Below are 22,520 nucleotides of genomic sequence, written 5' to 3' on the forward strand. Positions count from 1 at the left end.
CTTTAAAAGAACTTCTAGCATGGGGAAAATTTTTTTTCTAGTGAGCTAATCAGGCTCCTTTTAAATCTAAACAGGGCTTTCTGGAGAAAAGATCAAGATTGGTTGTGGAGCAAATTTGATGGCAAGAAGTAAGAAAGATATTTGGGGACAAATAGGAAGTGGGCCTCAAGAGATCTTTAAATCACAATGCCTGAGAGGCTGACTAAATTGCCTGGAACATAGTGGATCTCTGGAGCAAAAGTTTCTTAAAAACCAACCAACCAACCAACCAAGCAGCCAACGAACCCAGGTTGCCTGGGGTCTTACTTTAAAAAATAAACCAAAAAAACTTGAATGCCCTTTCATTTCTGTCCCATTCTTCCAGAATCTCCTTTTCACTGTGGTGGCTTTATTACCTGTTGGAGATTCAAAGATTGAATTTAGATCTGAAGAAAAAGTAAGCAAATACTGCTTTTTGAAAAGGACTTCCTCATAGTCTAGAACATTATTTTTTGAGGGACACATACAGACACCTCCTGAGCTTCCCCTGTGTTTTCTTTTGCATGGTCATTGACTTAATCACACAACGTGGAAGAAAGCCGAGCCTTGGCTGAGCTACACTGCCCAGGCGACCCAGGTAGGTGTGTTCGTGGCAGACACTTTAGAGCTGGGCAGCTTTGCTGACCAAACTGCCTACAAGACCTTTTTGGCGAGAAGCAGTAGGGGAAGAGTGCCCAAAGCTAGTTTTGCCTTCAGCCAAGGCAAACTGAGACATGTTTTCTTTTAATGTTGCATTTTCAAGCTTTCGGATGTATCTTAACTTTCTTAGATGAGAATTTCTAAGATTCCATAACCCCACGCCTCTGCTGAGCCAGCTGAGGCCATAGGCGTAAATGTGGGCGAGCAGCTGCGGAGAAAACAAGGTCACAGGGTCATGAAGACTTGGAGCAGGCTGGTGCCCTGAAGCCCAAGCAGGTGGCCTGAGCTCCGAGTGCCTGCCAAAACCACAGGTCCTAAAGACTGGGGAAAAGGAAAACCGAGCGGCTGCCGCACCAGCGCTTGCGGTGTCCCACTGAGGGGCAGAAGGCTTGGGAGAGACCCGGCGCCTAGCGTCTGCGATCTCCAAGCGTGCTGTCTCTGGGCGGACTGCGAACCCCTCTTCTCTGTTGGCGTTTGTGCGTGGGAGGGGGCGACGCCTGTATTTCCCAGGATGTGTTTGCAGAGGACAGCGTACGCGCACAGGCGTGCGGGAACTAGAGGGCCAGGAAAGGACGCACGCACATCTCTGCACAGCTTTGCAGGCTCTGTAGAGCCGAGACCAACACCGGACCCAGCAGGGAAAGTTCCCAAGGTCCCGGGCCCACTCCTAGCTCTGCGGCCCTCCGAGGCCCTCCGAGGCTCAGAGAACCGCGAGTAGAGGACGCAGCCGCGCGCCGGCCAGTTGCGAACATAGATGTGCAGCCACGGCCGCCGTCCGGCGCTGCGGTGAGAGGACAGGGGTCCAGCGGGGTTGCGCACTTCCTCCTCCCACCCGGGTCTCTGAACCTCAGTGCACCCCGCTTCCGGTCCTCTGTAGAGTTTGCCCTCTCCTCAGCTTCTCTTTTTAGTCGCCGGGTCCAGTAAGCGTGATCCGCTGCACCGAGACCTTGGACGCCCGGGACCAGTCATACCAATAAAATGCCCAGGAAGTGCACCTCCGACTCCCGATTCCGAGGGCCCGAGGCCCAGGGCGACCTGCCTCTTGGGTCAGGGGCTTCTCCTCTCCTTCCCTACGCATAATCGGCGCAGACTCCCCTCCGCACCCACAGGACGGTGGAGGAGTGCGTGCTTGGTCTGCAGGGCCCACGGCAGGTGCTCCTGGGGAGGCGCACACACCCGGAACCAGGGGCAGCCGTCAGCGCTCAGCCGCGCCGGGACGCCTCGCGTTAGCCGACCACCGAGGACCCCTCCGCGGCGAGCAGGGATCCGCCCCGAGGTTTCAGATTTTCCTTTCCAGTTCTCTGTTCTGGAATCAATTTGGATCATTCTGTGGTATCTCTGTTTCCCCATCCCGCAATCCTGCCTGACCTCCACGTTCTTTTCCATCTCTTAAGTACTTCTGGAGATATGAGATCATTTCTGGAGTTTTATTAGGAAATCCCTACCCTAACCCTCACCCCTGATGATTCTCAGCCATTCAGGCAACCAACTCCTGTGGTGGTCGCACCAGCCCAACCGGAGACTGCACTGTCAATATATTGGGTACTGAGGACGACCTCACACCCTACTTGGGGATGCAGAGAGAGGGACAAGTGCCAGTCCTCTCTAGACAGACAGACAAACACATACACGCACCTGGGATCTCACACGGCCACCTCTTGAACAGTTCCTCTTAGTAGAAGCAGCAGCTGGTCTGACTTTTGAACAGATAACCTTTGGGCCTTGTTTGGAAATACTGTCTTCCGCGGAAGGTGCAAAAATACCTCCAATGGGTGTAGAAAGTTTAGCCTGCTCAGAAACTGAACTGGAAATGGAGTGAGAAGCTGGGCCACCTCCCTTTCCTCTTGCAAATGCATTTTAGTTGACAACCGGGCCATGAGGCCTAGAATGCTGAGGCAGAAACAGAAGCCTTAGACTGGTGGGCCTGAACACTTGCCGGCTTTATAATCGGGCTGGGCAGGCAGAAGGGATGCTCTCCGCTTCTCTGCTTCACAGATCCCACTCCTAAGGCAACTTTTGCTTTTCTTATTTTAAATCAGGACTTAAAATTTTTAGAAACTTGTCTCTTCTCCAGGACTAGAGGATGAAGAAACTGAAGAAAAAGTTCTTTTAAAAAAATTGTATTTTTTAACTCTCTAGGGTCAGAGGTCAGGTAAAGTGTCCTCCTTCCATAGCTAGCCTGGTTATGATCATTGTTATTTACTTATTTCTTTTCAAGTTGTCTGTGTCTGTGCACTGGAATATGTATGTATGTGTGCATGTTTGCACACATGGTGCATTTTTACGCATATATGTGTATATTATGTACACACATATACATTTATATATACAAATGTACGTATCCATTTTAGTGCACACATAGATACACAACTGGCAGGTACTCTTCTAAGTACTTCTCATATGTTGCTTTGGTTTAATTCTCACAACCTATCCAGGAGGAAGCCTCCTAAGGGTCCCAATTCATCATGTTTTAGGATCTTGTAACAGAAAAACGTGATACAATACCATAGTGTAATGGAAAGAATAATGGCTCCTAAGGCAGGACATCTGCTCCAAATTTTGAGGCCTTTCCATCTATGTATCTCAGTTTACTTTACTTGAACTTGTGAATAATACTACTTGTGGGCTTATTGCACAGCTGTGTCTTGAAAAGCAAGTACAATCATTCATGTAGAAGCTTTTCATACTATTGTAAAGGATTAACATCCCTTTTGATAAGAGAGAGAGATTTTTAGCCTCGGCTTATCTTCCTCAGGTAGTCAGGATGCTCTAGTCCTCTCTAAGAACTCTTTTGTGGCCTTGACTTCCTTTAATGATCTTTGCTCATTTTCAAGCAGAGGTGGGAGTAACAGCTGGTTTCATTTTGTAGATGTGTATTTAACTACTCAGCTCTTCTTTCTTACGTCCCAAACTTACAGAAGGATCACTGAAATAATACTTAAGAAGTAAAATCAAGCAAGCCTATAAGTCCATCGAAGGATGTATGGGTTTAATTGGCTTAGCTATAATAATCTTAAATTATAAGTACCATGTGTTCCCAATACTTAAAAATTATATACAAGCAAAACAATAAGAATGAAAAGGGCCGTAAGAGCAATCCTAGCTATAATTTGCCCTTTTGTAGAAAAGATGCTCAAAATGCAGAAGAGAAGCCTGTTTCTCTTCCTGCGTACCATTAAAGAAATGACACCTTGCTTAGAAAGCTATGCTGTCTCAGTTCTTAGTGAAAACAACTCTGGTTTTGCAGATCATGGTGATGCATGAATGATATTAATCCAACAGTCAGTATCATTAGAAGGGATCCCTGATTCCAGCTCACTTTTTTTTTAGTGTTTTTAAATAGACTTTGAGCTAGAATGTGTCATTTTATCATTTCCCCTCTTTTAAAATTGAGATTTGAAGAACACCTACACTATCGTCTTCTCTTTCCCAAATTCTCCAGGGAGTAAATTCTTCAGGGAAATATCCTAATGTCCTTTGTAAACGAAGAACAGGAATGAGATTTGGAAGAAAATAATTATGGGACGAAAGAAATTAATTCAACCAGTTCTTTGTCCCTTCGCTTCTCTTCGGATGTCTAGCCACCAATTCCAGATTTCTTTCATCTTTTTTTTTTTTTTTGAGAAAAGCAAAGCTGTGGGTTTCAGGGGGAGAAATCCAGAAACCAGTCCCACCCTTGACCAGGAGCCCAGGGCACATCTGCTGTGGGGGTTGAAATCCAGAAAAATGTAGCATGATTATACTTTTCTCTGGGGATTCATCTGGGATGGGTGTGCCAGTGTTATTGCTTGCAGAACTCAAAGTAGCTTTTTCTGTGTTTGGTAACTTTTTTTTTTTTTGTGAAGTGTGAAACTTTTTGAAAGTATTTAATGACTTCTTTTCTCCCAGACAAACAAATAAATTAAGATCTGTTTTCCCCTCTGGCAAGATTTCACTGGGTCTTTGAGAGAGAAAAACATTGCCAAACAGCGACACCCAGTCCCCAAAATGATAAAAAATCATGCGGGTTAGAGAAATCTTAGTATCCATAGGCTTCTCTAGGCTCAGGGGTCCAGGGTGGGAGCCAAATGAAGGTAAAGAAAAGAAAGAAAGGGACTAATACTACAGGGTTCCTCCTAAAAAGAGAGATAAATTAGATTTCTCCATTACAATGCTTTTAGAGAGAGGGTTAAGTACACTATTTGCTTTAGCAGGGCTGGATAGAGGTAAATAGTGAATGTGGGAAGCTCATCTGCATGGACATTTAATCTAACCTCTGAATTCTGTCTCAGAACCTCTCACCCTCGGTTGCCTCTGCCTTATGACTTTGTTAGGTATCCCTTAGTCCTTTGCCCTCCAGCAAAGAGGTGGCATAGAAGATTCCCACCAGTATGAATAAATAGTAAGAAAAAATGTTTGAATCTTACGTGAAAGTATTTTTTTCCCTCCATTTGCTTTTTAGGGGCTTAATTCCTAATTTTGGAACTGTCGAAGGAAAGAGGAGGCATTGGTATGTAGAGATTCTTCTCTTCTGGGGGTGGTAATGCCTAAGACTGCTTCCAAATCAGAGGTCTTTGAATTTGAGGCTACACTTGAAAGTGTTTATTAAGCCTCCAAACATGCCTAAACTTAAAACCAGGAAGATATTTAGAAAACCTACCTTTCAAAAACCTAATTCCATGCAGAGTAATGATAATAGCATGGTAAGACAAGTTTCATCAAGTTACATGGTTGCCAGCAGCTCCCATCTGAATTTCTTAAATCCTTTAAATATCCAAAATATATCTATGTTGGTATTAAGCCAGTTTTGTAACAGCTTAAAAATAGGGACTTGGGATTTCAGAGAGCACACATTTTCTCTCTTCTCTGGGACGGTGGCTTCCCTTTGACCACACTTCAGGAGAAGAAATTTAAAGTTTAATACGTACAGAGTCTGGGTCCCTTTCATACCAGCTCCTACACGGCTTACTCAGGGACCCAGGAGCACGGTCACCTGGAAAATCATGTAAAGACACTGAAAAAAGAGGACCTCTGATAACAACTTCACATTTTCATTGACTCAGTAAGGTAACAACTCCAAAAGAAGACAATCCCCAGAGACAACTATTCTCAGAAATCTTCATCAGAAATATTATTAAGAGCTCCCAGAGCAGAGGAAAAGCAGTAGTATCTTTGGACATTGTAGAGGTCCTCGAGGGAGCAATCACTCTAAATCACCTAGGTATCTGCTAAAAATGCAGATTCTCAAGCTCATCTCCAGAAACTGGGTAGATCTCATGAGGGGCCCAGAGTCTTGCATTGTAAGTGATCATCCTAAGTGAGTCTAGAGCGGGTGGTTCTTGCTCCACACTCCACACTTTGAGAAACACTGTGAAGGGTTTAGAACAGCAGCCAACCCTTGGGAAACTTAAAATGTATAAATCCTCAGTCTAGAAAATGGCTATGTTGTTGATATATTGAGGCTCAATTGAATTATAGTGCTATAAATATACATTAAATTAAAAAATCTTCACTGATGCTCTATCTTTGTTTCATATGGATTTTTTTTCCCATTTCTAGTGATTCATAACATGTCAACATTTTGCTGTTCTTTCTCACTCAAGTCTGGGTTGTTTTGAACAACAAAAAATAGAAGTGCATAGAAAATTCTCTGTTCAAGAAAACCTGTAAGCTAAATCTTTATAGAAAAAATGTTCAATATTTGTGGATCATCACCCCCTGAGGGGTTGGATTTTAAGTTTTCAGATTCCAATGCATTAGGTTTTCTAAAATCATGTCGCAACTTATTTGTCTATGTGTGTTCCCTCCCTTTACCAACTCAGACTCTGACACCAAGCTCCCAAGAGCTCTCTTTACCCCTGGATTTTGGATGGGTAATAGCAGCAGAAGTGAAAATCTCTTGAGCTACCAGTTTGCTCCCTGTTCCAGCTCACCAGTCAGCCACTGCTACTTCTTTGCCAGCCAACGCCAGCACAGAGACTGCCACTTTCTGATGGCGAGTGATGCTAAGCCACTGACTCCTGCTGCAGAAGCTACTGGTGCCAGGGAAACAGACTCCTCCATTGGTTTCATAGCACTGAATTTGCTAACTCATTACTGTAGCCTCCACCTAGGACTCAGGCCTAAATCTGGGGAGGCGGGACCCACAGGGCCTTGGCAGCACAGTATAATGTAGGATTCGCGATAACCCGTCAGTTCTGATGTTGCCCATTGTCCACAAACACAATACAGTCTCCTGGAATGCATTTCAAAAGGAAATACAACTGTAATAATCCTGTCCTCTTGGGCTTCTAGACTTGTCAGGACCTGCCTGGATTCGAGGGTAGATGCAGTTGAATCCTGGGACCAGAATTACAAGATCGTTTTAATGTTCACACATTTCTTTATTAGCTCAGAGAATCCTGCTAAAAAAATTAGATTAGGTTTCAGGAGATCTAACATCTAATCTCCTTCTGGCTCTGCTGTTCTCTAGCTACGTGACCTTGGATGAGCTAACTTCGCCAAGCCTCAGCCTTTTCACCTCAATGTAAAATGAGAGGGTTAGACTAGATCAGAGCTTTGCAGACTTTTGGGTTCATAAAAATTACTAGGACCCTTGATAAATGGACTTGGCTCCATTTCTGCAGATGCAGAGTGAAGTCAGCCACTGCCCCTGTATAGGAATTTGCATTTTAATAAACTCTCTGGGTGATTCTCTAACCACTTTTGGGAGATATTTGTCTAAATCAGTGGCTCTGCAGTCAGGTCTCCTATTAGAGACAATTGGAAAGTTTTAAAAAATACTCATGACCAGTCCCACTCAAAATTAACTCCTCAGAATATCTGGGTATGGGACCAGGCACTGGTGCACTTGGAAGCTCATTCGTGACAAGGGTCACGAATGAGTGGGTTAGATAATCTCTAGAATCAGTGCTTAGCTCTAGAACTCAGACTTTCAATCTAGGATTTTTGGTCCTATAGCTCAGTGAGAAACACAGGGCACTCTGTAATTATAGATTTACTGGTTGTTATGGTCTGAATTGTGTTGCCCCCGCCCCAAATTCCTATGTTGAAGTTCTAAGCCTTAGTATCTCAGAATGTGACTGTATTTGCAGGTAGAACCTTTAGAGAGGTAAGTAAAGTAGGGTCACACAGGAGGATCCTAATCCGCTGTGACTGCTGACTGGTGGCCTGGTAAGAAGAGGAGATTAGGGCACACACCACACAGAGGTTTAGCTGTGTGAAGACACGAGGAGAAGGCTGTCATCTGTGAGCCGTGGGAAGAAGCCTCAGAAGACACTAACCTTGCCCACACCTTGGTCTTGGACTTCTAGCCTCCAGAATTGTAAGAAAATAAATTTCTGTTGTTGAAGCCCCCCAGTTTGTGATATTATGTTATGGCAGCCTTCGCAAGCCAGTACGTTGGCAGACAGTTCACTGAAACCTATCTGACTTTAAAGAAAACAGCAGTTGTCTTATTATTCCTTCAGAACCAACTTATCTCCAGTACGGACCCAAACAAACTAACAAACGCACACGAAGTCATTTAATGAGTACTATTTTCCAAGTCCTGATTGAAGATAGGCTATGAAAATACATACTGCAGCTTAGAACACTACGACCTAATCTTGAGGACGATGTTTTAAACAGGACTAAGAAAATTTTCAGTGCTTTTTGCTACTAATAATACATGACAAACCTGATTTCAATTAAACAATACAGCACTACCAAATTTTTAAGGGGGTCATGTCAGTTTCGATTTTGTTTATGAGCATATAGGAAGCAAAATTTATTAATTTTAATTCTACTTTTTATAAGACAACCCTATCCTCTGTCCTAATATATTCCTAATTTCTCACGTCTCTTTCTTAAGGTTGTTTAGTCTTAATTTCAAATGGGTCAACTCAGAGAAAAACTACTCAAAGGCGTCTTTTCATCATACCCTGGGAAAACACACTTAAACTGTAAAGAAAAAGATATATTGCCACCTAGTGGAAAACAGACAGAATCATCTGTTGTACTTTGGGTTTTAAACTACAAAATGGCTAGTACAAGAAATGTCTTTAAATGTTTTTTGATTATGAGTAATTATGCTTTGTTAGTGAAAGGATGTCTTCCATGTTTAGCCGCAATATCGCTTTTGACTTTTAAGTTATATATTCTTTATTTTTTTTAGCAACTACTCATACATATGCTGTTGCTATATGCTGAGTTACAAAGTCGAACTCAACATTTATCAAAAATATTTAGCTAAATTGACAAAATAATTTACAGCTAAATATTAAAAATATTTACCACCCACAGAAGGTCAATAACATAGCAAACAATCCATGTCAATATAGCTGACTGAGCTTGGGGAAGTCACAACTCTGGACAGTTTCCTCATCTAAAAAAATGAGGTTGAACTACCTGATTTGTAAGATATTTTCAGTTCTAATATGATTATCTATCTATCTATATATCTATAACACACATTTATAGTTATTAAGCTCAGGGTCTTTTTAATAATTAGGAGGGTGTCCAAACTCGGTTTAGGAAGCATTCTTGGTAAGTGAATAGGTGTATGTCTTTGGAGTAACGTTTCAGCACAGAATGAAAGAAGCTTATTAATGGGAAGGAAGTTCCTATCTATTTATTTGGTTGCCAGGTTCCCAGGGCTTTTTTTCCATAAGAGTAAGGTGACCTGGCTAATTTTAACCTCAGTAATTACATTCTATCCAGCTAAGTTATCCTTGCAGCTTCTATTTGGATATAGCATCCTTTATTGTTTCCTGTCCTAAACTTTTAGGAAGTTGCTAGTAGCTGATTCACTGTTGCTGACCTTTAATAAGCATGAAGAATATTAATGACTCGGTAATTCTGTAGGTCTTTCCTACAACAGGCCAGGGGAGGAAAGACGAGTTTAAAGACACTTCCCTTTTAACAGCCCTTGGTATGTCCCAAGAATGTCACAATCCTTAGTTAACCTACTTCATGTGTGCTTTCTGAAAAGGTCCTATTTCAGGTGATGTAATTCAGGGAGCTTAAGTTATCAAATTGTTTTGGCTCAAATTGCAGGATAGTTTCTTTCTGTACAACATTAAGATATCCCTATCAAATAGGATGGGCTTAATGAGAAAATGTCAGTGTGTCTACAGGAAATAAGGAGGTAGGCTAAGTTAGTAGGTGTCATGAAATACTACAGAGAAGTCGTTTGCTATAATCACTCAACTGTTAAATAGTTAGTTGTGAGAAACTACATCTTATATGAGTATTAATAAAAATAGAGGACACAAGAAAGATTGATATCAAACTTCTGTTTGAAGCTTTGCCCAGAGACAAGGTGTCAGGAATGCTAATTATACCATTTCTAGTAACTTCTCTCACTTCTCGCTTTTTCTATCCCATCTTCCTCTCCTCCCTCACCCCACTACACCCCACACAGACAAGAAAGGAAAAGGAACAAACAAGAGAAATAGCTAATTTTCCAGAGTCCATTTATCCTAATAAAGTCTTGAAAAGTTGCTTCTGACAGCTGAGAACAGAGAAGACATCTAAGGTCTCTTTTTTTCTTCCTAGAAACTTTTTTGTGTGTGCTCTCTTTAGTAATAATTGATTCTTAGATGTATATTGTGGTATTTGTTGCCAAAATTGTGGTATGTGTTGCCCATTTTACCTATTCTCTTTTTAAACAAGAAAAATTGAAGAAAAATAATGTTCTAAGCCTCAAATACGAATCTAAAAACTATTTGCCTTCTTAGGATGCATATCTGTTTCTCCTCTATTGCCTTTTCTATACAAATAACCAGCTCCACCTACTTTCAGAGGTAAAAATCTTCAGTTAATAATGTGAAACACTCTTTATTCTATCAGATCATCACTTTCATTGTCAGGGTCACCACCCTGTTACATATCATAATTTCTCAATTAGGTAGGTAGCTTCAGCAATAAAATATGGAAGAGGGCCACTACATGCTTGAAACAACAGTTGGATTTGACAAGGACAAATGAAAGGTTATGACACATGTCATTAGGGAAACCATTTCTATAGGTTTGGAAAAAAATTCTCAGATTGATCTATGACTTAAGTTTCAACATAATTTAATATATCTGTTCCTTGAACAGATATATCTGTCAATGATTACCATTATTATTCTCTTTAAGATAATATTCCCCCCTTGCATTGGAGTGAGACAGCACTCGAGGACATATGTCATAATGAGATGGTACCCTCTCTATTAATATATAATTCAAATATTCCATTTCAATTAAAGAAGGCATCCTAAATACAGACCCATGGAATGGGTACTTTATAAGGTAACTGTTTTGACTGCATTGATTTTTTTTTCCTTTTTTATCCAAATGCACAATCTTTTGATATACATTCCAGGGAATCTGAGTTTAAAAAGTCAAAAGTTTTGTCATAATAAATGAGGAGAAATTTTTGAAGTCATACATGTTATATTCCAGGCATTTTCTATGGCTCATCAGAGAAAGAAGGTGTAGTATAATGAAATAATTTAGAAATACTGCTGATACTCAGAATTCAGAAAGTGTTAAGATAGAAAAACATCCCAGAAATATAGGCAAAACTGTCAATGGGTCTTTCTTTATATATATATTTGTATACACACACACACACTCATAGTCAGTTTACAATGTTGTGTCAGTTAATTTTTGGTGGACAGCACGTTTTAGTCGTACATAAACATACATTTATTTATTTTCATATTCTTCCTCACCATAAGTCACTACAAGATATTGAATATAGTTCCTGTGCTATACAGTATGAACTTGTTATTTATCTATTATATATATATTAGTTAGTATCTGCAAATCTCGGACTCCCAATTTATCTCTTCCCACAATGGGCCTTTCTGATAAAATATTGGTCTGTTTAGGTATAAAAAGTTTTATTAACCCTCAATTCTTTTGTACACATTTATACATATGCATGATAATAAGCTTATTTATATTCAACCAAACATTCATTTGGCAAGCAGCCTAGAATATTCTAGTGTTCTAATAGTCAAACAAAATGCCTCAGAGATTTAAAGTCTTCTGTTTCTTTTTCAGTATCTCAAATCATAACAACTCTTTGTGCTCTTGCTGCTGTACTGAAAAGCACATTAAGTGACAGGCTACACACGCTGCCTAACTGACTTTCTCCACTTACCTTTGAAGTGGAGCCTTCGTTGGGGGATTATATCCGACATCTTTAATACTTCTCTGTACCTGGAGTGGATGGATTTGGCTTCTAGGTGGCCTGAGAAAAGTCACCAAAAAAGTTTTATTTTGTTTTGTAAGTGATTTTTGTTGTTGTTGTTCATTGGTGGGCTAAAGCTTGTTAAGTCAAAGTTCAAAATTATTGGCTAGGCAGCTGGTAAGGATAGTTATCAGGTATTGAGATTACTCATGACTTAGGGAATGACAATCGCCCTTCCTTGCTTTTCTAGGTTGTATTTGGATGTAGAGCAAAGACAGGTATTGGAGTCAGAAAGACCTTGATACTCCCTCTTGGTGGTGCTCTGGGCCATGTGTACCGTTGGCATGTCGCCTTATTTTTCTCAGCCTCAGCTTTCTCGCCTGTAAACTGGAATACTGAAAAGCATATAAGGTTGTTGTAAAGACCAGAGGTGAACTATGGAAGTGCAAGTCACATAGCAGGTACTAGATACATAGTAATTCTTATTTTCATAACCCCCTTTATAGGCCTTTGTGAATCTTCCGTTATCTTGGGATTTCTCAACTTTATAAACTCTTTTCTCCGTTTTGTGAATGAAGGGAGGCATTTTCTGTGCTTTTTTGTACAAAGAGGATGTTGCTGGGAAACTATGAGAGGAGATTTCCTAGGATACAGACTATTTCTTGAGAATTCTAAGTGGGAAACTAAGATAAAGTTGGAGTCTGAACCACGGACTCCTCCACATGACAGAGTAGATTCCTTGTCTCCTCTAAACATCTGGGGTAAAAACCCACTCCTCCAGGCTCCTTTGGAAGCTCACCGCTCCCAAGAGCTCCCTTCCCTGGTGGTCTGGCGGAGCCCAGGAATGCTGGCCTTTAGGGCACACCGGCCAGACCTGTTTGCTCACTCACGCCTGGAGTGAGCAGCGTGGGAGGTCTTGATAAGCTGGCTTCTTAAGCATGAAAGGCACGTTCTGAGCACTTGTATAGGCTGGTAAGACAAATTGTCAAATGGTCGCTAAGAAGTCTGTATTCAAAAAAAAAAAAAGAATCAAAGCATGGATTCTATTAGCAATGGATCCTCTGAGAGCCCCCCAAAATGATTCTGTATAGAACATTTCCAAATCTCTATGTTTAACTTTGGGGAAAAAAATTATCCTATCTCTTTAAATAGCCTTTTAGATCTTTTTTTTCTAAATCACCTAGGTGCTGGAAGAATTGAGGCCAAGAAAGATGAAAAACATGTAGTTCTGTAGTTTTCACTCTAAGAGAAAAGTAGAAAGGAAAAATCAAACTATGAAAAGTCGATGGAAGTGATGCTAAGCTTGCACACCCCATCCCATTTTAATATTTCTCTGAATGGGTGTGGGGTTGAGCTAGCAGAGGTTTTCAAAAGTTACTGAGATCTTCTTAGTCCTATAAAACTATATGATATTAGTTGAAGAAGACTAATAAAGTTCTGCTTCTAGAAAGAAAAAAATTCTCACCTCGAGATGATTATTGATTTACAATTTTTCAGAAATTAATTTTTAATTAATTTTAACTGTAATTTTTTTAAATAATAATTTTTCTGGGTTAGAAAAAGCAAAATGATCATTCCAGAAATTTCCTGTTGTCTGTGGAACTTGCACAGAATTTTTATGTTTACTTGGAAATAGAGTTCCTGAATATATTTTATTTTCAAGAAATTTCATCTTAACTTTTTTTTGCTCTTTGAAAAAAATGGTTCTCTTTTTTCATAAAAATATATTTTATAGTGATTTTTGATGAGAAATCTCCTCTTTAACTCAATAAGGACCTCTTCTGCTTCTACTCTTTCACCACCCTACTGTAAATCAACATCTTGTTTCCAATGTGTGCTTTTTAACGAATTTCCTTCAAGATCCTGAAGTCAAGAAATAATGGGTGCTGGTTTGCGACATGTGCTCATCAGAGGGTCTGGTTCCTGCAGATGATCAGCCTGAGTTTAGAAGGTAAGAAGCCAGCACGTGCCGTGGTCAGTCTGTCTTGTCGGTGTGCCATCCACTGGCAGTGTGCGAGGGAAAGAAATGAAGCATTGGGCTAATAAAGGCATGGGCCAATGAGATCCTATCACTCATTCTCCTGAATCTAAACTGTGTCTCTCCTCGCCCACCTGGAAATGCACTTTTGGGCAATAAACACTGTTCCATGTGTGAAAAGTACTTTTTAAAGTTGATGTTATTTTAAAGATACTAGATTATATCAGGAGACTTTGTGAACTCCTTTTGAAATAATGATTTCTAAATTTTGAAAACAGCCAAAATAAATACAATGTTTCTAAACGTGTTTTTAAAAATACGTTATCCAGATTCTATGTCCTTAGCAACTTATATTCGTGATACAAACTTTTATTTTTTTCAAAATAAAAAGAGCCAACTTTATACATGAAGCTGAGAGTCCACTAGAGGTCACTTTTTCATCTTATTTCCCTTAAAAATGGAAAAATTTAGCCTTGATTACTGTCATTGAATCTTTTTTACATGCCTTTATTTCCAATGTTGGAACTTTTGATTTTTCCCACAAAAGTTTCTGCTATTTCTCAAACTCTTTTTCTAAAATCTTTCTGATACTGGAGTGATGTGTTCTTATGTTTCAAGTGTATTTTATATTGTGACATTTTGAATGACCCTGTTCGATATCTAATTATATCTATATTATTTTTGATTATTTAAATATCTCTATTTCAATGCTAGCATCTAGAACACTAATGTCTATTTCCTAAAGTTTTCATGGACTTTATGATGCTGTATTAGTGTGAAACAATAAGAGATGTGTAGCCCTCTTGAGACTTAGAAACAGTCGTTCAATTTCTGCCCCTTGCCGCAAACCTTAGTACTGATGAAAAATATCCAGCATCAACACCTGTTGAATTGAATCTCCGAATTTCATCATTCTTGATTTAATTTCCCTAGTGATCCATTAGAGCTGTGTTTTGAACCCCTTTTTAAAAAGCAATGTTTTTAAAATGTGAATGTCTAATGTGCTTAGTATATCTAAGACATTTTATTGTTTGAGGCTTTGACTAGCATAAAAAACATTCACAAGCTGCTATTATACTGTTAGTACCACTACTTGTGCATAAAAATTAACATTACAAACATATTACATTTTTTGTCTGTTTATAGTTATGTGTATTTCGCACTAAGCCATCTGGCATAAAGTTAAAATTTTTTGGTTTCTCAGTTGAATAAATGCCCTCTGTAGCTCTCCTATATCCATACTGATATTGATTTTAAAATATTTTCAGCTATTCTTAAAATTTACCCCAAATCAGCAGTTTTTAAGCTCAGAAATAGTGCAGTATCACATTTCTCTATGAAATGGAGGTATTTATAGGGAAATCACATAAGACGTTTATTCTTACCTTCCAAAAGACTATCTCTTTATATCATTCACCCATGACTTACTTATCAAAATGCACTATGACAGAGGCCCCTCTAACATAATTTTTACCACTTTTGAAAAGATCTTATTGAAGAAAATGTTTGACATCTGAAAGCAAAAAAGTTAAAACAGCAAGTACACTTTAAATCATTATACACCTAATACTAATTTTAATAGTATTTAAAATTATTTTCATGCATAAATATAATACATGGCCAATTTTTCTGTATAAAATACTGAAATATTACAGAGAAGAGGCAGCCTCCATTGTTTACTGGGTCTAATCTCCAAGCCTTCCCAAAGGTACCTCCTTTTGTGTATTCTTCCAGATCTGGTGATAAATACTTAAGTTCAAATGTTTCAAACACCTACAATATATACCACACTATTTTGTTTTATGTGAACATGTGTTTTTAAAATAAATGTTAAATACCATTGAACAAATTGTTCTGTCATTTATGTGTTCGATTTTTTTTTCCTTTTTTTATTGAGATATAGTCAGTTTACAATGTTGCAACAATTTCTGGTGTACAATGATTTTTATTCAATAATAGGTGTTGAAGTTATTTACATGTTGATTCCTATAAATCTCTCTCATTCTTTGGATCTATGGCATAATGTCTTTGAGAATGAACTTATCTATAATTACCCATTTTCCTCAAAATGTACAGTTAGTTTCTTTTTCTGCCTGTACATGACCAAGCATTTCTCTGCACTGGGTACTGTGAAGAGACTTGCTGGATCATAGGAAGAGGCATTGAACGCTGTAATAGATACCGCCAATTAGCTCTCCCAGTGTCTCCCAGTGTCTCACCAGTGCCCTCGCAACTAGCAACAACTGGAGAAGAACAGGCTCCCCACACTCAGGCCAACATTCATTATCTATCTTTACATAGTCATTTCAATGGTATCTCATGTCTGAAATTATATTTGCCAAGTTATTAGTACCATTTACATTCACCATCTTTCCGTACATTTTTTGGGTATTTGTAGTTCTGTGAATTTCTTATTCATATTTTTTGCCTTTTTTTCTGCTGTGCCATTTGTTTTTTCTTACTATAATCTCTAGGAAGTTTTACGTACTTTGAATATCAAATGCTTATTGCTTATAATTATGCAAGTATTTTTCAAACCCATCTCTTGACTTTTAACTTTATTTCTCTGTCATAAATTTTTGTTTTTATGTTGTCTATTTATCAGTTCTTTCTATTATGACTTTAATCTTTTTTGTGTCTTCCTTAAGAAGATCACTTGTGCTCTCAGAACAAATATATATTTTATACATTTATCTTATATTTTCATCTATTCTTATACAGTTTTATTGTTATAATTTTATTTAAGTCTTCAGATTTTCTGAGGATTATTTTTGTGTGTGAGGTACAAATCTCATTTCATTCTTTTTCCTAAATGGATGATAAATATTCCTTATACCACTTGATAAATAGTTAATAACTTCTTACTGATTTAAAATGCTACTTTTATGATAATGTAAGTTTCCTATGTTTACAGAGTTATTTCTGGGCACTTGACTATTAATTTAATATTATTATTCAAGCATACCTGTGTAACACCACATTTTAAAAAGTAGCACCTTTTTAGCTAACTGGCATAGCAATGCTTTTTTATTTCTTCAAATAGCAAAACTAAATAGCAAAATTATCTTTGCTATTTTTGTTTATTTACTCTTTCATATTAATGTTAGAATTAGATTATAATGGTTACAGAAAAATTCTATTGCAAGCGAGCATTGCACTAAATTCACATACTAATCTGGGGTGAAATGATATGTCGAATCTTCTCGTCAATGGATATATGTATCTCTAAAATTTTTATGTCATAATATGTCCTTTAGTTAACATATTTTTCTAATAGACTGACTGTGCCAGGTTTATCCACAGTCATGCTGTAGTTATTGATACTGTGAATAATACCCTTTATTCTTTTGCCATTTCTCGTGATTGCTCGTATTAAAGCAAGCTACTGATTTTTAAATGTTGATCTGATGTCTGTCTACCTAAATGAATTAATTCTAGCTATCAATTCTAATAGTGTGTCTGGTGATTCTCTTAGATGATTTTTACATCAGCAATCATACCATCATCAGATGTTGACTGTTTTGTCTCTTCCCTCCAGAGATATATATACCTCTAATTTTTTTTTCTGGTTTATTGCAGTAACTAGGATCTTTAAAATGCTGAATTGAAAGAATTTGAGCATCTGTGCCTTCTATTGGCTTTAATGGGAAAAATTTTAATATGTCATTATTATGATTTGCTGAAGTTTTTTGGCAGCTTCCTTTTATGAAGTTAGAGAACATGATGTTCAGTACAAGAAGTGAAACGCTTAGGAGTCTGTTCCTGACTTGCTTTGAGAATTTAGGCAGCTATGCCCTCTGCCTTCAGTTTCCCACTGACCGAATGAAGAAAATATGTATGTTTTTAAAATGAAAATTTAACTTTTTCAGTTATATTTTGCACTGAATATAAGGTTGAGAAGTTAGAAGGAAACCCAATTAACCAATATTCTAAGGCAATTAACTTAGGAAATGAACATAATTAATTTTGACTGGTTTACAAACAACACATTTTGGAAATATAAATGAATAATTGTATAATTATAAAACTTCTTTAATATTGTTAAAGACTAACAACACAATCATGCTGTTTTAATATCATTTAAGGAGTTCAAAATGACAATAGTCATAGTTCTAATTAAGTTTTAAAACAGTTTCTAAGGTAACATGAATATATACATAAAATGAGTACTATAAAATATCCAAAAATATGTACAGTTTTCATATTTTTTTGACTGTGATTTTTATATATTTTTATTTCAATTGTTACTCAAAACATTACAATTATGTAATTATATCAAGAATGTAGTTAATCTTCCCGGTCCTTCTCTGACGCATGATTTACCACCTATGAAGGCTAAAGCAGAATGAAGCTATGAGTTTCCTTCTCCAAGTTACTTGCAGACTTATTAACTGAAATTTTTATTTCTTATAGTTACAGATTCTTTGGACCTTGAAGTGGCCTCAGGGATAGAAAATTTTTATCCCATTTGAAAGTTGAGGAAATTAGGGGCCAAAAATGTCAGTAACTTCCCCAAACACATATGGTTGGCAGGGTTGGGGCACGATGCCTCTCTCTTAGTCAAATTCACCACTCTCTGTATGGCACCTCTGAGCATTTCAAGCTTCTGTGCAATTGCTGAATGACAACTTTGTATAATTCTAACAGAAACTGAGGCCCCGGTAAGGAGGTGGAAAGGGATTCTGGGTGATGGTTGGGACCCGGTAAAGATGCCTCAGGCAGGTCTGGCTACATACTTTGCAGAGCCCAGTTCACAATCAGTGTGGGACCTCTTGTTCAGAAGGCAGAAGAGTGCCATTAAAGGTACTGAAATACAAAACATTTTCCTTTTTTCCTGCTTCTGTCTCTCAACTTATCATGCTATTCCTTTTTTTTAAATCAGCTATTTAAGCTATTTAATATTACTCAAAGTAAAGAAAATTTAAAAATTTTAATAATTGTGTAAATTTTGCTGTTTATCTTTGTATTGCACAAGGCTAGTTTTAAATGTGACTGTAAGAACACTGAACTGGTTTGCAGAATCAATCACTGAAATGACACAGTTCTATTTTGTACCTTATGCGTGTGGCTTTGTATTTGCTCTTACCAGAACAGTGGCAGTCTGCTCACAACTAACTCAGCCATTTCTGTTTCCTTGCTTGGTAGACACACATTGCACCAACAGTCTCTACTTTTGTCTCACTGATATAAGTAAGGGAGGCCTGAAAGGAGAAGGAACTGTCCGCTGTCCTTTCATCCAGAAACTCTCCCTTCATTCCTCACATTCATCTTCTACAGAGTTTCCATCACTGACTGACCTCTTATTTTATTTTATATCTTTTTAGCTTATCTTTACCTGCCAGTCGTACAAGTGATCTGAGGCGCTATGTCTCTTTACCAAACTTTCTCATCTTTACAAAATCACTTATTATTAACATTGCACATTATAACAAAACTATTATTTGTCTATTTTTCTTATTCTTTTGAAATATGTCCTACAAATACAAGGTATTTCTACAAAAAATTTTTTCCCATGAGGAAAGCTAACAGGTTTCCACGTTGGAAGGGCGATTGTCTCCTTAGAAGATTAACAGTAGTAAATACTTTCCCTATTTAAACTTTGGTCCACATTACTTGCTTTTCTCGTTTAAACATTTGTATCTTCCAAACTTCATTTTTCTCTAACTGTGTAGGAACTGAATTCTCTTTCTTCATATATATTTTATCATTGAATGTTTTCATTTATCTGAGCCATTAGTAATGCATATTTGTGATGACTTTTATTTCAGAAGAAACATGAATAACAATAGAGCTTAAATTTCTTTAGTATTTTACACTTACCAAAGCATTTCACGTCACACTTTCTCATTTGATCTTTGTGACTCTGGAAATGATTCATAGATGTATTTTTAGTCTTAAAATTAATAAATAATATTTTATTTTATATCATTTTAAAACTTTTAATTTTTTCTTCCAATTTTATTAAGGTATAATTGACGTACAGCACTGCATAAGTTCATGGTATATACAGCATAATGACTTCGCTTACATATATTGTGCAACGATTACCACGATGGGCTTAGTTAATATCCATCATCTCATATAGAGAAATAAGACTTTTTCCCTTGTGATGAGAACTCGTAACAACTTTCAAATATACCATACAGCAGTCATTATGTACTTTACATGCCCAGTACTTATTTATTTATAACTGGAAATTTGTACCTTTTGATCACCTTCATCCAACTCCCCCACCCATAAATAATGCTCAAAACAGCATATTAACATACTTATTTTTCTCATTTTGAGGTTTAAACTTTTGTAAGTACTTCTCTGGAAATGATACATTCACCCACTTTCTCCCCCTGCTTAAAAAAAAGTTCTAATAGACTATCAGGTCTTCAAGGAACAAATAAACATAGCTAGCTGTTTTGAGGTCAAGTCTGTTGGGTTGGTGGCCTACTACAGTTGGTCATAGTCGAAAGCAGAATAGAACTACTTTAAAATAAATATTTCTTTATTCCAATACATTTTACATTTGCCCTGTGCTTATTTTCTGGGTCAAATGTAGAGTATCGTAAAAAAGAAGGCTGAGTAATTGGGCCTGTTTTTTTGTGTAGTGGCCTCTGTTTTTAAACAGAACTCAGCATTTCATTGATACAAAACATGGGTACAAACATGCTGTAAAACTAGATCCAAGCCCTCAGTTTCTCTGAACATGTTTCATACATTTCTGCTTTCAAAATTTACATTGCATACATTCATTTTTGAAATCACAATTGCTGTATAATATTCTTTCTTACCATGCAAACATATAAGGAGAATTTGGAAAACCATTCAACTTTCACTGCTGGTCAAATGAACCAGCATTCCCCATTCACACAGCAGCATGGGTGGTAGAATCTTGAACACAGTCCTGTCCTACTGACTCTATCACCTGTTGGAAATTACATATGTATATAATTATATATATAAATAATTTATAATATATAAACAATATTTATATATAAGTAATTTATAGATAATTATATATAATTTATATATAATTATATGGTATATAACATATAATATATAAATGTACCTCTATAATTTATAATAATTTGATAGTAGCTCTAAGCTGTCTATTCTTAGATGAGTTTTAACAAAGGTCTCTCCGCTTATTATCTTCTTTAAATATTATTCTAATGACCAAGTTCTACTTTAAATTCAGGTTTCTTTTCCTCCTGCTCGCTTTCCATTCCTCAGCGGGGACACACCAATTCTTGGAATACCTTTTAACACTCACGCTTCCTCTCTCCGTGGTTTCACTTTCCTTCCTTTTGCTCTCTCAGGTGTTCAGTTGCTCTGCTCTCTGGTCCTTCCATACCCTCCCCTCGCCACTCCTTCCTTCCGGTCAGTATAGCTGCCCAGGGCTTGTCAGTTTCCAAACAGGAGGAGGAGAAAGAGTACTCATAGCCTATACTTTTGGGCGACTTTCCTGCTGTTGCTCCTCTTCTACCTCCCCCCCCCCTTCCTTTTTGTGACTATTAACTCCTTTTCTAGCATATTCTTCCCTTCTTTCTTCCTGTGGTCATTTCTTGTAACTGCTACTGGAATTCTTCCAATAATCACTTACTTCCTTTTATCACTCTTGGTAGTTGACATGTTGCAATGTAAGGATAAAGGTAATAAGATACAACTATTGTTAATAAGGAGAAACATCAGTTATTTAAGCTATCGAGTAAGGGTCACACTGACAATACTGGAGCTTAGACTAGAAGTGGTGTCCCCACTCCTAGGCAGTTCCAGGGTTCTCCCATACTTGAATGTTATGGCTCATTATAGTGGAATCTGGCTGGCCTCTAACAAAATCCACACTAGAAGTGAGTGTCCTATAAGTTCTATCGTAAGATAATTATGCACTCATGAAAGAAACAGAATTGTGTATATTGTCGGTGTCTTAAGAGAAATGTCTGCTGAGTGCGTTAAAAGGCCCTGAGGATGTATACATCCTCTTGCCTACATTCACACAGAGACAAAGACGCCTTACCCTTTATCCTCCAGGTCCCCCACGAAAATGTTTCACAAGAATAATTTACGTGTAAACTTGGTTGATGGAATTGGAAATGATTAATTCAAAAGAGGAAGAGCTAGACAGGACATGAAAACTGTCTTCAAATAGATGAAGTGCTATTAAATGGAATAGCAGTTAAATAAAATAATTAAATTTATTTCCAGAGGATGATAATTGGACCAAAAGGGGAAGCATATTACTACCACTATAAGGAAAGTGAGGGAGTCTTTTGACAAATTGTATGTTTTCTTCTCTGTTTAGATGATATCCTTTTTCTATGCCTTAGCTACTGTAGGTGAAAGGGGTAAATTTTCTCCATCCTCTGGAAGATTCTGTCATGTAAGTCCTTCAAGCCTGGCCTGATATATTAAATGGAACTAAAAGGAATTTATGAAATCTTCTGCCACAGTGGTTCTCAACTAAGGGTGGTTTTTTCCTCCAGGAGATATTTGGCAGTATCTGGAGATATTTTTGGTTGTCACATTGGGGTGAGGTGCTGGTTGGTGGAAGTCAGGGATGCTGCTAAACATCCTACAATGCACAGGACAGTCCTCCCAGAACAAGGAAACTAGTCCTAACTAGCCCTGCTACCAAATCATATTTTCCACGTCAGAAATCAGATATTGCTTTATTCTTTCTCTTCATGTTTTCTAGCAAAGTCTTCCCATTATTTTCCCTTTCCAAGTGGT

General features: G+C 37.8%; 1 long non-coding RNA gene across 2 annotated transcripts in view; it reads right to left on the reverse strand.

Annotated features, from left to right (window-relative positions):
* Positions 1-21,171, reverse strand: part of LOC107034918 (uncharacterized) — a 31,624-nt gene extending 10,453 nt beyond the window's left edge. For both annotated transcript variants that reach the window (XR_012061022.1, XR_012061019.1), the window contains exons 1-4: positions 21,050-21,171; positions 20,582-20,715; positions 19,620-19,662; positions 11,792-11,881 (exon numbers count right to left, since the gene is read on the reverse strand). This is a non-coding gene — a long non-coding RNA (uncharacterized lncRNA). The remainder of the gene's footprint in view (positions 1-11,791; positions 11,882-19,619; positions 19,663-20,581; positions 20,716-21,049) is intronic.
* Between the last annotated feature and the right edge of the window lie 1,349 nt (positions 21,172-22,520).

Source organism: Vicugna pacos, chromosome 2, assembly GCF_048564905.1.
Source record: "Vicugna pacos chromosome 2, VicPac4, whole genome shotgun sequence".
NCBI classification, from domain to species: Eukaryota; Metazoa; Chordata; class Mammalia; order Artiodactyla; family Camelidae; genus Vicugna; species Vicugna pacos.